Source organism: Barbus barbus (genome assembly GCF_936440315.1).
Source record: "Barbus barbus genome assembly, chromosome: 39".
Taxonomy (NCBI): Eukaryota; Metazoa; Chordata; class Actinopteri; order Cypriniformes; family Cyprinidae; genus Barbus; species Barbus barbus.
The window spans coordinates 25,600,044-25,615,364 of record NC_136717.1 but is presented as its reverse complement, the minus strand read 5'-3'; the positions used below and the strand labels follow the sequence as shown (position 1 = coordinate 25,615,364).

Below are 15,321 nucleotides of genomic sequence, written 5' to 3'. Positions count from 1 at the left end.
TTAGGGTTTTTGTACTGTTTTCTTGTACAAATATTCAAACGTCTTTAATCCAACATATATTTACTTAAAAGATAGTCTTAAAAAATTACAAATTAAAAAAAAGAAAGCCAATTAAAAAATTGTTTTTTTGTCGGTAACACTTTACTTGAGATATATATTAAAAAAATATATAATTATAAAATTATACATTTATAATATAAATATTTTTAAAAATTGCTATATATATATATATATATATATATATATACATTCATTCTATTCTTTCTACATAAAATGTTAAAATGTATTCATATTTCGTACATAATATATATTCATGTTATTACCTTAATGTGAAGAATATTTCATAAATGCACTAAAATATAAACCGTTTTCATATAGAAATCATGCGTTAATTTATTTGAAGAAAAAAACTGATTTTCTACATGAAATATTCAAGATATATTCATATATCTTCCATATTCATTAATTAGTGAAGCATTTTCACTTAGAAACCACTAATAAATATACTTGAAGCCTTTGTATATGATGCATTATAAAAGTATTTTAATACATTAATTATGCCTTGTAAACCATTTTTAGATGTAACAAGAAATCTGCAAATATTATAATGCATTTTAACAGTTTACAATTATTTATGAAAATATGTAATGCATTATAACAAACATTATGAATACCTTTTATAATGCATTATGCATAAAGGTCTTAAATGAAGTGTTACCAAAATATCATAAATGGGGTCAGTAAAATAAACTTGAATCAGTGGGAAAGCAAGTTTATTTTTCTTTTGAAACATGTTTATAATTTTGCTTCTCAAGTAAATGTTTTTTGATTCAAGAATATTTAGGTACTTGTACTGGAAAACAAGACAAAAATACTGAGTAAGGAAATCATTTTCTGCAGTGTGGATCCATATATATATTAAAACTTCCATCAAATGTTCCCGTTTGCTTCCTCCTGTTTGGATGGAGTTTGCATGTTTAATGTGGATTGTGTGATTGGTGTCAGTCCCAGTGCTGTTGTATACAGTGTGACTGTATATGAAGATCCCTGCTGCACAGCACCACACATTAATATTACACCAGCTGCAAGTGTTAGAGGATTTACTGAAGTTACTGTTGCAAAAAAGTTCATTACTTAAAGTCTCAATTAGTTTTTTACCTTCATTTGACCGCATATTGTTGAGTAAGTTGCATGAACGGCAGTAGTAAATCCAGGCTCATGTCGCTTGCTCCATCGCTTCATGCGCAGAGTCTCAAAGCAGTCTAGAGCGGCGTATAACACTTTCTGGGATTTATTATATAATGCATATCATATCTTACATTATTTCCTCTCATTTCAGCAGATGAGTCCTGAAGAGTACAGAGAAAACACCTACTTATACAGACCCGAGGAGCTGGACATCGATGTAAGCGAGTCTTACTGTCAACTGATCGTTTGCATGATTATATGATTACATTGTGACAAATATTATTTGAGTTTGTTCTTCTGTTAAACATTCAAAAAAATGTATTATACAAAAAACAGTTATGTACAGCAATTTATCATTAGGAGTGAAGCTTGAAGCATGAATTATTAAACACTACTTTTCAGGCAAATAGGCAAATTTAAAATCAAAATATTTATCAATTATAATTTAGTTTAAACATTAAATTGTGTAATTCATATTTTAAAAAATGTAGTTATTTGTAAAAAAAAAAATTAACATCTATTAAAATAGCATTTTAAAAAAACTAATTTTTTTCTTGACCCTTTTTTTTTTTTTTTTATCTTTGCCAGCTAAATTAAAAATGCTGTTGGATAATCTTCAAGATGTATTATAGCATGTTAGTGAATGATCATTAATTTGTCAAGCTATATTAGCAAAGAATGCGTGAATAGAGATGAATATGGACTAAATATGGAATCATAAAACCTTTACTGAAGTCTGAGAGCAAACTAAGAATAAATACTGCTCTGTACGTCATTTAAAGCTTTTCAGGGTGCTGAAGCGTACCCATTATTCTATCAGTCTGTGGGGAAGTCGTGGCCTAATGGTTAGAGAGTCGGACTCGTAATCGAAAGGTTGCGGGTTCGAGTCCCCGGCCGGCAGGGATTGTAGGTGGGGGGAGTGAATGTCCAGCGCTCTCTCCACCCTCAATACCACGACTGAGGTGCCCTTGAGCAAGACACCGAACCCCCAACTGCTCCCCAACTGCTCCCCGGGCTGCCCACTGCTCCGGGTGTGTGTTCATGGTGTGTGTGTGTGTGTGTGTGTGTGTGTGTGCGCATTTGTTCACTACTCACTGCTGTGTGTGTGCACTTGGATGGGTTAAACGCAGAGCACCAATTTCGAGTATGGGTCACCATACTAATAATTAGTGGTGTTGTCTTTACATTTTGATGTTTTCATATAACACCAGGGGGCTGTTTCATAAAACTAGTTTACCAAATAAGACTTATTTCAGTTAGTCTGACTTATTGTCAGTTGATTTGCTTTCAGAAAGCAAATTTACCATAGCTCAAGCTCAGTCACTGTGGCAACTTATGCTGGGAAACTAACCTGGTCAGCTGATATATGGGGAAAAAAATTCAATAGTTGCTACGTGTGCATTCAGTTGATCAGCAGTTTCTAGCCGTGCAGCCTTTCTCTCAGGTTTTATGACAGCTCTACCTTTTATGGTTATTAGTAGAACATTAAAACATTACAATCTAAAATTGCTCTTTAAAGCATTGCATTAAAAACACTCAATTAAAAGGTAAAATCACTGAATTAAAAATTAAATAAAATAATAGAAAACATACTGCATTTTAACTGATAAGAGGAATATGCATTAGCCTACTTTGAGCTAGTAGGGCTGTATTAGCCAGCTTACATTTGATTTGCATTTACTGTTATCATAAAAATACACTCATATGTAGGATTACAATTCTACATGTCACATTTAATGTCCAACAAGTATTTTAGCAAAATGTATATTTACTCAAAATGATTGCGCTATTATTCTATTGTGTTCCGTCTGTTTAGCAGCGCTTGTTCACTCGCGTAAGCCTCACCCACTCCTGGCAGCAAAATGCATATATTTGCATGACTTTCTAACATTTACAGATGAAGAATATAACTGTGACATGTCCATTATGCACTGAGGAAAACACAACGTCTCAAATGCATTAAACAACACAAGTATATTCGCTGTTTGCCATGGTGGATCGATTGATCCATGATCGACATTAAGGGCTGCTTAAGAATAAGCGTGCACATCAAATTATCTTGACTCATCGAACCTGGATCGAATTAGTGAGATTGCGTGAACTTAAATTGTCGTTTATGAAACCGCTTTAGTCCCAATTGATTTGTTAGGTCATTTCAAGTCAGGTTTTGGACTTTAATCCCCCGTCTTTTATGAAACAGCCCCCTGGAAGGAAAGACTGGTATTTGATTTGATTTATAATTATTCTACATGCCATTTTTATGACCTCGCATTCACTGAAAACTGAATCTTTCACATTATTACATCATAATTATTGAAAAATAATTATAAATATAAACGGGTATTTTATTTAAATGTTAAATAAAATGAAACATTTTATTCCAAATGATTTTTGCCCAAATTCTTGTATAATTATTCTTCATGCCATTTTTACAAACTCCCATTATTCTGTCATAATTATCGGTGTATATTTGTACCGTTGCAGGCGAAGTTAAGTCGACTATGTGAGCAGGATAAAGTAGTGAGAAATCAAGAAGAAAAACTGCAGCAGCTCCACAGAGAAAAGGTAGCAAACATCTCCCTCCTCAGCGTCTCGCAGTGGGTTGTGACGCCCGTCTCACTCGTGCATGTGTGTGTTTGCAGCACACGCTGGAGACGGCCTTGCTGTCGGCCAGTCAGGAGATCGAGATGAGCGCTGAAAACCCTGTGGCGGTGCAGAGCGTCATCCAGCAGCGGGACGTCCTGCAGAGCGGCCTGCTCAGCACCTGCAGAGAGGTGTCACGCGTCAACACCGTATGTCCCTCGTTCCATTTGTTTTGATTAATGCAAAGCTACACGCTCTCAGTCGCTCACCCATAATGCTGTGCTGCTGACAGGAGCTGGAGCGGAGCTGGAAGGAGTACGATCGGCTGGAGGCAGACGTCACAATGGCCAAAACTAACCTGCTGGAGCAGCTGGAGTCCCTCGGGAGCCCACAGGTGACACGTGTGATTGAATACTAGCAGTATGTGAATGTACACTATATTGCCAAAAAAAAATATTTGGACACCCCCTTCTAATGAACAGGTTTGACTACTTTAGTCATGAGTACAAATTTTAATGTTAAAGCATATAATGATATTCTAGGGAATTGTGTGCTTGTAATTTTATAGCAGCAGTTTGGACAGAACCCTTTTCTATTCTAACATGACAGTGCCTCTGTGTATAAGACACGGTTCAAAAAGACATGATTGATTCAGTCAGTGTGGAAGAACTTGACTGGTCTGCAGAAAGCCAGCTGAACACCTCTGGTGTGGCTTTACATGCAGACAAAAACTCATCAGCGAACACCAATTACTTTTGGCAATATAGTGTATATTGAAAAGGACTCCAATAGACATTGAGCTGAGGTGTGTATGTGTGTGTGTGCAGACAGAGCCGCCCAGCCAAAAACATGTCCAGATCCAGAAGGAGTTGTGGAGGATTCAGGATGTGATGGAGGCGCTGGACAAGAACAAACCCAAGAGAAACACAGAACCCAGTGAGAGAACTAGAAAAACACACAAACACACTCAACTCACTGATAATCAACAACACGTCACTAACAGACACCAGCAGCAGTAATGACTTCTCTCTATTTTTCAGATTTCTACTTGTTCTGACAGTTTTAATGGCCTCAGCATAAAAATTACCCCTTTTTTTTTTTATTTTTTACCTTTTTATAATCTGTAAATGTTCATATATTTTCAAAGATTTATTTGACAATTTTTATACTTTTTTAATAATTATTTATATAATTATATATTAAATTATATTTGTAATTTTTCTTTATTAGTCATTTGCAATAATTTTTAAAAAACTTTTTCCAATTTCCATTTTATAACTCTGTATTTAGTTTTATACTTTAATGTGTGTATTTTAAAATCATGTATTACTTAAGATTTATGTTTGAATTATTATTTTACTTTTTACATGTATTTTTTACATATTTGTTCATTAAAAATATATTTACAGTAATTTGCAATAATAACACAAGGCAAAAATTATACAATTTTAAACCTTTTTCCAATTTCCATTTAATATTTCTGTATTTAGAATTATACTTTAAAATGTCTGATATATTTATACTTCAAAATGTCTTATTTTAAATCGTACATTTTCATGTATTATGATTTATTTTACAATTATTATAGTTTTTACTTGTTTTTTAATTTAGTTTTTAAAATCTAGTTATTTTAATATTATTTATATACTGTTATAGTATTTATTAACATTTTAATTTTAGTTTAATTAAATTTTATTGTTTATTTACGTTTTTGTCATTTTTATTAGTCTGCTCGTTTTTTTTACCTTGAATTTATTTTTATTTAAACTATAGTTTTAGTGATTTTTGTACTTACAACACATTTTAGTTGCCAGGGCAACATTTCTAATTTTCATACAAGTTTTTCATCTAAAATGTATTTATTATTTCATTCCATCTTTATTTCAATTAACTGAAACCATAGTTTTCATTTTAGTTAACAAAAAGATTCATAAAGATTTTACCCTCCTCTTCTGTATTTATAGGTTTTCCTGGTGCAAACCCCCTGTCAAACCTGCATAAAAGTGAAGTAAGTGATTATTCCAGACATCATGATGATAATGGTTGTGTAATTGTCTAAACGAGCACACAGACACAGACTAACGATCCTCAGGGCGAGTTGACCTTATTGTGCTGCTGTGGTTGGTTGTTCGGTTGTGTGTAGGAGTCAGACTCGGTGCCTCCGCGTCCTCCTCTCCCGTACTTGTATGAGGGGGGAGACCGGCCTCCTCACGCGCCCCGCACCACCCCTCACCGGCCCGAGGACCGCAAGGCCGCCCAGCGCAACGGTGCCCACAGCGTAAGACGCAGCTGTGACCCCCTCGCCCATCCCATCCCATCTTCATTAACCCATCGCCATCGCTTCAGAAACCCAGCATCAATTTGCTTTTGAGTTTAGATTGTGTTTTTGTCAGCGACAGAAGAATATATCTGCCAATCTGACATTTATTCCCCAGTATCTCAGCCTCGTCTGTGGATATTCAGTTATTTCTGCCTGATTTTTTTTTTGTTAATAATTTTTACTGACCACCTACATCATTTAATGTCATAAACAATTTCTGACTGATTTAAAACAAAAAAAATCTGTATTCATTTTTACTGACCACCTATATATTATGTAACATCTTAAATAATTTCAGCCTGATTTCTTTCCATTTTTGCTGACCACCTAATACATCATTCAATTTCAGACAGATTTTTTTCCCCTCGATAATTATGTAATCAGTTTATACTGACCACCTTTACACTGTAAACAATTTCTCTTTTTTTTTTAATTAATTTTCTTTTAAAATTTGTATTCATTTTTACTGGCCACCCATATATTATTTAAACATCTTAAATAATTTCAGCCTGATTTCGTTCCAATTTTTGTTAATTTTTGCTGACCACCTATACAGAATTTAAAATCATTAACAATTTCTGACACATTTATTTATTTATTTTCCGTTTTGACTGACATTGTTTAACATTATGAATAATTTTTGCCTGATTTCTTTCAAATGTTTACCGACTACCTAAACATGATTTAACATCATACACAATTTCTGACTGATTTTTTCCCCCCAATTTTTGTTATTAATTCATACTGACCACCTATACATAATTTAACTTTGTCAAATAAATAAACGCATTATAAAATAGAACCACTACCTACACTTTAGGTTATTAGGTTATTGTTATTAAAAATAAATAAATGATGTATATTTTAATAATAATAATACCGGTAAGAGCAACCATTAAAAAATTCTAAATTAAATAATATTTCTATTTTATTTAGCCTATTTGAAATATTAAATTGCATAAATTATGTGCATGCATTATATAATTCTGCTCTTTAGATACCAGCTTTTGAAGGAATATTTCACCCTAAAAAAGCAATTTGTGTCATTATTTCCTCATCCTCATATCACTGCAAGCTTGTATGGTGCTATTTTTTCCTCTATAATGAGGAAATAGTTCACCGTTTTCATTTTGGGCAGAATATTCATGTTCAGAATTTTTCAAAAAGCCATTTGGGTTGACTTGGTTTTAATTTCAAGTGCTTTTTGCTTTTTAACCCTCTTGGTTTTTATCAAACGTTCATCCTTGAGTGCTTCCTGTAAGACATTCAGTAGATCAGCAGCATTGCGTAGGTTTGTAGCTCATCCTCTGTGATGCTTAGTTTGTTTTTTATTCCTGTGTAATCCGTTATCATAACCTTCACGTAACGGCAGCAGAATGGGTGCGTCTGGTCTGGTAAATCATGTGTAAAGAAGTGAAATCTCTGCTCTCAGGGGCCGGATTACAGACTGTATAAGAGCGAGCCGGAGCTCACCACCGTAGCCGAGGTCGACGAGAGCAACGGCGAAGACAAATCTGAGCAGACGGCAGAGAAAGAGTCGCCCGGCGTCACCAAAGGTGCCTGAAACACATCAAACATAACTCTTTATCACTTCTATCTCTGCATATTAACTCTATATATCACTCACAGTCCTAAAGGTCTTCCTGCTGGTCGCTGATCTCTCGGTCTCTGTCTGTCAGGTGTACTTTACCCCGTCGGAGTGGTCAGTCCCAGGACTAAATCACCCATGCCTGAATCCTCCACCATCGCCTCTTATGTCACGTTGAGGAAGAGCAAGAAACCTGATCCCAGAACAGTAAGCATGCAGTTTATGCTGCATACTGCATACTACTTTACAAATCATATGTTTAATAGAATGTAATGAAGATTTTCTGAGGAAAAATGTGAATTGTGTTTGACTTTGCAAAACAAATGGTTGTGCTGGTTGGTTTAGCTTCCAGTTATCATCTGAGAGATAAAGTTATTTTGCATTTTAGATTCAATTTGATATATTTTTAATATAACATAAGTTAATAAATTAATTTGTATATTTGTGTATATTTTAATAAATGAATATGTAATATAAAATATTAATGTATATATAATTAAATTTTTTAAGTTAATACTTGATCATTTTTTATCATATTAGTTTTAATAATATATTTTAATATCGGAATATAAATGTTTATTTTGTACTAGTTTTTGTAATATTTTGTGTTGATATATGAATATATAATCTAAAATATATGCATCCAATTTATATATTCATATTATTAAATGTATTCATATGAAAATGCACTATATTATTAATATTAATTATTTTTATATTAATATTAGTGCCGTCAAACAATTAATCGCATCCAAAATAAAAGTTTTTGTTTACATAATGTGTACTGTGTATATATAAATACACACACATGAATGTATGTTTTAGAAAAATGTGTTATTTTTATATAATAAATATATTTATTTATAATGTAAATTATATGATTATAATATTTAAAAATTATAAATATTTTCTAAATATATACTGTATGTGTGTATGTATATATACATAATAAATATACACAGAACACACACATTATGCAAACAAAAACCTTTATTTTATATTAATCTTGTAATAATTATGTTGGTATTATATTATTAGTATTTATAATATTTGTAATTAGATTGTATTTATATAATATAGAAATACTACATTTTATAAAATAATATTTTATGATAATTATACATTAAAAATGATTTTTACTTAATATAGAATTTTAGTATTTTACATGAATATTTGTTTAATATAAATGTATATGTTTATGCATATATATATATATATATATATACATATTTTGTTTAATATATCATTTTTGCTTATTATTTTATATTAACATTTAGGTATATATATATATATATATATATATATATATATATATATATATATATATGTATGTATTTATATGTATGTATTTATATGTATTTGTGTATGCATATACAGTGTAATATGCGTGTGTTTAGTCCCAGCCGCAGGACCGTCCACGCAGTGCGGTGGAGCACATGAGCAGTGCTGTCGAGGTGGGCCGAACACGCATGAGTGTGGAGGAGCAGATGGAGCGAATCAGAAGGCACCAGCAGGGGGCGCTACGTGAACGAAGACGAGAGGACGGATCGCTGTCCCGCAGCCTCTCCTTCACCAAAGACAACCCCTACTACACCCTACAGGTACCAGAGGAGTTTATGTGCTTAAAAATACACTGGCCAGCTTGCAATTTCTGCATTTTAAACATGAGATATGTTGTTATTGGTTGGGATTTTGTTGCCTCATGTTGCTGTTTTACTTCGAGGACAGAAATATGACACTGTAAACCTTGTGTCTGTTAGCTGACTATCATCTGAGGTTTATAAATGCTCGGCCATGACCTGCACTGTCTCACATGAGTGAAGCAGCTCCGAGTGAAGCAGTCTCACATGAGGAGCTCATGAATACATCAGTAACGGACCATCCGTGTCACATTCCCATCATGCCTCTGGTCCTGAGGGCTCTTCCTTTCATAAACCTGCTCTGTCCGGACAGCGCTGTAATTCAAAGCCATGAGTCACTGTGCTGCTGATGATTCCCCACAGCGCTGCACTTTGCAGTTTTTCGGCTCGTTGTGTTCCTGCCAAGCTTCAGAATGGACGTCTGTGAACGTCTCCAGCGTTTCTTGTTTATCGCTTCCTCGTCTGTTCCCTCAGATGCGCAAGAAGAGCCCGGTGATCTCTCCAGATGAGCAGGACGACCGCAGAGACAGGTCGCCCGAGGAGCAACCACAGCTGACGACCAAACCGACTGATGCAGAAGAAAACTGCAAGAATACTGAAGATGTGCAATCTGGAAATGCCAACTTGGAGAACAAGGTACATATTCATACACGCACACAAACATTTCCAAGAACAGCTTTCCTGGAAAAACTTGAAGTATGAAATTAATATGTAAATATAATTCTATTGCTGTCAAGCGATTAATCACATCCAAAATAAAAGCTTGCACCATCATGATGTCTTTTTCCATAATATAAGTGTGTAATGTGTATATTTATTATGTATATATAAATACACGCACATGCCCAGTATATATTTTGAAAATATTTACATAATTTATTTTATATATAAATATATTAATATATAAACATATTTTTCTGAAATATATACATGCATGTGTGAGTATTTTTATATATACATAATAAATATACACCGTACACACACACATATTATGTAAACAAAAACTTTTATTTTGGATGTGATTAATCGTTTGACGGCACTATTAATTACATATAATGATTTAAATGTATAAATATTTACATATATATATATATATATATATATATATATATACAGAGAGAGAGAAATATATTCATGAATTATACAGGTATATATTCAATTATTAATAGTAATTAATCATATAAATTATTTAAAATCATTAGTTCTTTTAGTTCTATTTGCTTTTGTTTTATCCTTATCCATCAGTAATGACTATAAACGTGTATGACACACAAACATACAAGCATTACTACTAAAGTTTGCCTGTTAACTAAAGCATAAACATTAACTAAAATAAAATAAAATATATATTTTATTCCAGTCAATCGCTTAGGAAACATTTCTCAATTTTTATTTAGTTTATCTTTGTGTAGCACTGAAATAAATAATGATAAAAACTATATAGGCATGTAAAAAAAAAAAAAAATTTTAATAATGTCAAAGGCGCACAACAAAATTACTAAAACTGTAAAATTAAAATGAAAACGGAAAATACAACCTAATTAAAGCTATGAATAAAAAACATAATAGTGTCTTAACGATACTAAAATAAACAGTTGATCATGGTCATATAAGCAAAAAATATTCAATTTATTATATATAATATTCTGGTTGGGTTAGGTCAAGCTTTATATTATTATTATTATTATGTGTTATATATGCCAATATTTATTAATGCATATTGATATTGCATTGGTATTAAAACTGGGATCAAGAATGATGAACTATTTTTGGCACTGGTATGGTGACCACCCTTACATGAATTATTTCACTTATATTATTTATATATTTAAAATAAATGTATATCATCAACTCTGTAAATATCCCTCACAGTCAACACTCTGTAGGGTCGCTGTGAAGGGCGTTTGCGTATTTGATGTGTTTGTGTCTGTGCTCAGGAGAAAGCAGCTGTGTCCCGATCGGCCTCCATTAAAGAGTCTCTTCTGAAGAGCGCGGGTCCTAAACCAGTGCTGAACGAGGACCAATCAGAGCCCAAACGCACGAGTCCACTGGAGTACCGCAGGACTCTGGCCACTCAGAACAGGTACAAACCGCTTCACACTGATCTGAACACACACACACACTCAGGACTGACTGCTCTCCGCTGTGTGTGTCAGCTTACAGACGGCCGTCATGGTGCGCGTGGGCACTGAGGAAGACGAGGAGGAGGATGAGGAGGATGAGAAGCCCTCCAGTCAAGAGCAGGACGTGTCGTATGAGCTGAGCAACAGCAAACACAGCACACTGATGTCAGGTAGGCACTGAAGATGAGCTCTCTTCTCCATTAAACTGCATTCAGAACGTTTGGATTGAAAGGAAAGCGTTGAAAGAACTTTTCCTTACTGCTCTGTGTATCTCAAACTGGAACCACTAACACTGTTTGTATTTGAAACTTTTTAGTGAATAATACATTTATTTGTATATTTATTTTAATTAATATGTTCATTTATATATTAAATTATATAGATTAATTCTTTATTAATTTAAATGTTTTTTAATTATATATATATATATATATATATTATAATGTATATGTATGTATTTAAATATCTATACATGTTTTACTTCTATATTGATTTATATGTGATATATTAAAGTATTTTTAATATTTAAATTAATATAAAATATGTATGTATTTAAATATATATGTATTTATAACTTATACATTTTTTTTGTATATTCATTTAAATATTTAAATTAAAAAACTCTGTGCACCTGAAGCTGGTACCACTAACACTAAGAGTCATTTGAAAGTCATTTGATAGACTCTTCCAGTATTTTTAAACTCTGTTCTGTTCTGGATAAGAAGTCTTCATTTAATGCCCTGCTTGAACATGTCAGTATGATTAACCAGCTTGTCTGTTTGTTTGTCTCTCTGTCTGCTTGTCTGTCTGTCTGTCTGTCTGTGTCTGTCTGTGTCTGTCTGTCTGTCTGTGTCTGTCTGCCTGTCTGTATGTCTCTGTCTGTCTGCCTGCATGCGCTGTGGGTTTTGCAGTGAACAGTCTGTCGACTCCGCCCCAATCTCCAAGCTCCTCCTCCTCTCCCCCGCCTCCACCCTCCCCCCCACAGCTGACGGACGGATCGCACTTCATGTGTGTGTGAGCGGAGAGACGGACGAGTAAGACACACACATATACACACACACGCACAGTCTGACTCACTTCACCACAGACGTCACTGTGTTTGTTTGAATCCTGTTTTTATTCAGTGCTCTCAGTAAGTTTTTGTAATGACCCTGCTCATATAATCAGTCCGTCAGGAGACGCTTTCTGAGGGGTTTTAATGCATCATAAATACAAGCGCGCATGTGTGTGTAATAATCTGTCTGTTCTCGGAGGAAACTGAAGGATCCTCTCAAATGAAGGAGTAATTAGCCTCCCAACTAGAGTCTCAGAGAGCATAAAGCTTCATTAATTAACAGTGCAATTAAGAGTCATTCAGACACCACTGCACATGACAACACGCACGTGTGTGTGTGTATATATATATACACACACACACACACACACACACACAATTTTTTTCAATATATGCATCAGTTTTATTCAGAGGCCCAAACTGAGCTAAAATATATTTGGTGGCGATCCTGATATTTCCATTGACAATATAAACATTGCTTGTTATGATTTGTATTACTTGCATGAACGCATACCTTTTAATTGCTGTTCTGTGGAACAGAGGATTTTAATGAGTTTTTTGTCGGTAAGTGAAGTCAATTAAACACAAAGGCAATTTGTGTTACTTAATGAAAACATAACTCGGGTGTTATGATGTAAATATAAAAAAGTACTGCATTATTTAACTGTTAAAAATTCTTCTTGATTGCATGAAGATTGCATTTGTTTTGCACGGCAGTATGAAGTTCACACAGAAATGCCAGAGTCACATTTCACTCCAAAATCAAAAGAAAAACATCAGTTATATTTTACATAATGAAAATGCTTTTTTGTTTTTAATAAGCGAATAAAGCAATACAAACAAAGGTAGAACAAGGAAAAAGATATGTACCAGGGGAATGCAGTTGTGTTGGCTTACAAAAGAAAGAAAAGTACAGGAGGAAACAATTAAACAAGCAAACAATTAGGAATATGGAAAAAAACACAAACAAATAATGAAATATGCTTTTGGGGCAGTTATGTTGTTTTGAATTATGACATTATTTTGACAATTAGACACAATTTCCTCTAAACTGATTCATGCGTTTCAATTAATTAAATTCAGTATTTAACAAATACAAGCATAATTATTTTTCCAGTTGAAATTTTTATGTACTTTCATTACATCTTTTTTTATGTTTTATATTTCAGTAATAAGATTGTGCCGGAAATGTGCTTAATATCTGCATAATATAAGTATATAAAATGTAAACATGTTAATGCTCCATTTGTCTGAGAAAAAAAAGTTTTATGAGTTTTATCAAATATGAGTCAGACATGGTATATGATGTTGAACTTTAATGTACCTTTATTGACTTTATAATAATGCATCATCTTTATTATTGCAATTAGAATTTTTTGGTATTTTAGGCAGAATTTGTTGAATAGAGATGAATTAATATGCAGAAAACTATGTGTGTGTATATATAAAGAAACTAATCTTAGTGGTCCGTTTGTCTTGAAACGTGTTTTTTGGGATCAAATGTGACATGACCAGTATTTTTTCCTTTCTTTGAGATTCATTTGGATATGCTAATATATCTTCAATACAAGTGTGTAAAATGTTGTTTGTGTCCAGCAGCCCCTCCGCCGACATCCGTGAAGCACAGCATGTGAGGGGACGTCCTGCCGTGAGCCAAACACATCATCATCAGACAGGAAGTGCCGCCCATCAGCTGACTGACACACACAGCGTAGTCCAGGCCTTAGTTCAAAGCATTCTTTTATAGTGATGATTATTTATATTCCTCGTTCTCTTGAGTTTCCTGAAGCATCTGTAGATGCCAGAGTTTTATTGTTTGACGCGTCTGAGGTGCTATTAAACCCTCGCTGATGTACATTACAGCGCCCAGACTCACTGTCAACAGGAAGTGGAGCGTAAAAAGCCCATAAACGCACTGGTTTTATTCAGCCTGTAATCGTTGGCTTGTTTTATAAGGATTTTAATCAGTCGCTCCCGGTTTTACCTAGTGTTGGTCGACACTATTTTTAGTACTCATATCTTTTGCACTGTCCGACACCCATCGTTTCTTTTTCGATATCAGATGATTTGTGTATAAACGATGTACAACTATAAACTTTCAGTAAGGTGCCACCGCACTGCTGCCGATGGACAGGATGTGTAAATGATCTGTATGTTGGATAGTCCGCAATAGCTACCACACTGTTCCCCGACACACTCATGAATGTTCCAGCTTACCTTTTATTTTTCTATGGCTGAGATGTATTTAACTAGAGACGAGTACAGAGTATTAGAGTTTTAAGAAGAGTATTCCAGAGGTGGGCTTTAGTTTGAGGAGAATAGCCCACGAGGAGCGAGCGTTTTAAAACAGTTGATAAAGCAATAAGCAGGGTTCAACTTTGATGTATAAACTGTAAAGTTCATGATGTATATACTGTACACCATACAATGAGCAGAGCAGAGACGCAGAAGAGGTTATGTATCAGAGTTAATATGCAAATGTTCATATTTCATCTGTTTTATATCATGTGAAATAAATGTTGATGTTCTTATATGAAAAGCTTTCAATTTCATTTTTCTGTCTGATTGGAGTTTGCACCTCATGAATGATACTAAATTTTTAAAAATTATACTTTATATATTTAATTTTTATTCAAAAATATGTACATATATACATTCAATTATACATATATTTTCTTAAATATTTATTTTATTGTAATGCATTTAATTTTATTTTAAAATTATATATACAATTCTATATAAATGATATATAAAAGTTTTAATTGTATAATTTTGTGCTTTAGATCATATTGTGTGTGTGTAAACATTTTGATTAACTTTATAAT

The 15,321-nt window shown here is 33.5% G+C and overlaps 1 pseudogene across 1 annotated transcript in view; it reads left to right on the top strand.

Moving 5' to 3' along the window:
- The window catches only part of LOC306858815 (pleckstrin homology domain-containing family A member 5-like), a 169,882-nt pseudogene extending 154,851 nt beyond the window's left edge, over window positions 1-15,031 (top strand). The window contains exons 16-30 of the transcript XR_013786068.1: window positions 1,340-1,405; window positions 3,673-3,753; window positions 3,831-3,980; window positions 4,064-4,165; window positions 4,599-4,707; window positions 5,736-5,779; window positions 5,915-6,049; window positions 7,524-7,647; window positions 7,771-7,886; window positions 9,077-9,280; window positions 9,794-9,955; window positions 11,257-11,402; window positions 11,476-11,612; window positions 12,354-12,476; window positions 14,093-15,031. The product of XR_013786068.1 is annotated as a pleckstrin homology domain-containing family A member 5-like (transcript). The remainder of the gene's footprint in view (window positions 1-1,339; window positions 1,406-3,672; window positions 3,754-3,830; window positions 3,981-4,063; window positions 4,166-4,598; window positions 4,708-5,735; window positions 5,780-5,914; window positions 6,050-7,523; window positions 7,648-7,770; window positions 7,887-9,076; window positions 9,281-9,793; window positions 9,956-11,256; window positions 11,403-11,475; window positions 11,613-12,353; window positions 12,477-14,092) is intronic.
- Window positions 15,032-15,321: the final 290 nt, after the last annotated feature.